This window comes from Bufo bufo, chromosome 8, assembly GCF_905171765.1.
Source record: "Bufo bufo chromosome 8, aBufBuf1.1, whole genome shotgun sequence".
NCBI classification, from domain to species: domain Eukaryota; kingdom Metazoa; phylum Chordata; class Amphibia; order Anura; family Bufonidae; genus Bufo; species Bufo bufo.
The window spans coordinates 199,437,477-199,439,587 of record NC_053396.1 but is presented as its reverse complement, the minus strand read 5'-3'; positions in this window follow the sequence as shown (position 1 = coordinate 199,439,587).

Here is a 2,111-nt window from a genome sequence, read left to right as displayed (position 1 = left end):
ATGCATTCTGAATGGAAAGCAATCCGTTCAGTATACATCAGGATGTCTTCCATTCCGTCCCTTGTACGGTATTTGAACGGACAAAATACCGCAACATGCTGCAGTATTTTTTCCAGACAAAATCCCGGAACAATACGGCATTAATTTTCATAGAGATGTATTAGTTCCGGATCCGGTACCTAGTGTTCCGGAAAATGATGCATAGCTGGATCTAGTATTCCGGTCTGCGCATGCGCTGGGACATAGGAGGAGCTAATTTTGAGTTTGATCTTTAAATACCAGATCGGGTATTCCGGATGATACCGGATAAGACGGATCCTATATTTCACCGGATCCGTCTAACGGGTCCGGAAAAAAAGGCTTTCCGTTTGTGCCCGGCTTGCCGGATCCGGCATCCGGTTCCGTTGCCCGAACAGCCTGTCAGAATCAAAAATATTAGTGTGAAAGTTCCCTTAGGGGGAAGGTTTTAATAATATTGTGGGCGGCATGTAGTGTCCTGGAACAGACTGGTAGACATTGTAATTATGTTTCATGGAAATGTGTAATGTAAAGTAATGTTACCAATGCAATATGTAAAGCTGTAAATATCTGGTATCCACCACTTCACATCAGTCACCACTACATAGTGCTGGGACATTCCCCTATAAAAGGGACAGGCTAGACACAGGAGGGTGATGAGATGAGGTAGTGTGCAGTGAAGAGAGTCAGATGAAAGTCCACCATGTAGTGTGCAGTGAAGTAAGATGAAAGTCCACCATGTAGCTACCACTTTAGCCTCCTTGGCAATGGCCAGGCTGAGGGAGGTTGGAAGAGGAATCATCAGAAGGTACCCAGCACTGACCAGTGTAGACATGGGTATAGAGTAAGTCTAGTGGAGATAGCAGCATTCTTAGCTCATGGACTCCAGTCCACAGCACCCATTGACCAGGAGAAGTCTCAAAGGACCTGGACACAGCCTGACAACTAAGTACAAAGTTGTGTTTTACCACATTCCTCCATGGACCGTGTGGATCTGTTTCTGAAGGCAACCAGTACAAAGAATGGAGCAGAAGATGGATGCCTGCCGCTAGGGAGAACCTCACTGTTGGTTGCAGAAAGGAACAAAGACATAAAAAGTCAGATGATATTATATCCAGTACCTGGCTTGTTAGGAAGTGGACCAGTTACCTAACAAAGACAGATAAAGGACTTACTGATACCAGGAAAGGGAAGTATATTAGTGTCATCAGAACATAGAAGCCTGTAGTACCTCAACTGAGCCTGGTACCTGGAATTACAGCACAAGTAAGATCAGAAGTGTATGTGAATACCTCCATGATACCTGAGCCTGTACATCTACCTCAAGGCAAGTGATTTCCAATTAATGTTCCAGTTATTTATTTTAATGGACTCCTTTTCATTTCTACACCTCGTTTGCACCCAAGGGTGATGGCGTCACGAACCTCGGGGACTCTGCCTTCCTTGCACCTAAAACCCTACATCATCAAGGACACCTCAACCAACATCCGACAGGTGATCCCTCAACTGGCTGCACTCACTGCACGCCGGCCCAGGGGGCTGCAGAAAGATGAGTACCAACTACTACACCCATCAGGCCACCACACATTGCACCCCTGCGACCCGGTCGCTTCAAGCACAGTTACCAAGGTTAGCACTGTGGTTCTGGGGTGCAATGCCAAACACATGGAAATTTACTGCCCTCCCCATTGTTTCTCCAGGTTCTCAAATTTCCTCCTAAAACTCATTCAGATTAATTGTTAGTTGGCTTCTAACAACAAAAAGTATATAAATATTATTGGATAATAATAATAAGCAGTACACAGTGATGGATCGTAGAGGGAGACATAAAGACTTTAAAAGCATGGTAGTTAATAGTGAATAGCCTGTACATCAGCAGTTCCTTCTTCATCAGTCTGCTCTTCATCAGTCCGCTCTTCATCAGTCTGCTCTTCATCAGTCTGCTCTTCATCAGTCCGCTCTTCATCAGTCCACTCTTCATCAGTCCATTCTTCATCAGTCCATTCTTCATCAGTCTGCTCTTCATCAGTCTGCTCTTCATCAGTCCGCTCTTCATCAGTCCGCTCTTCATCAGTACGCTCTTCATCAGTACG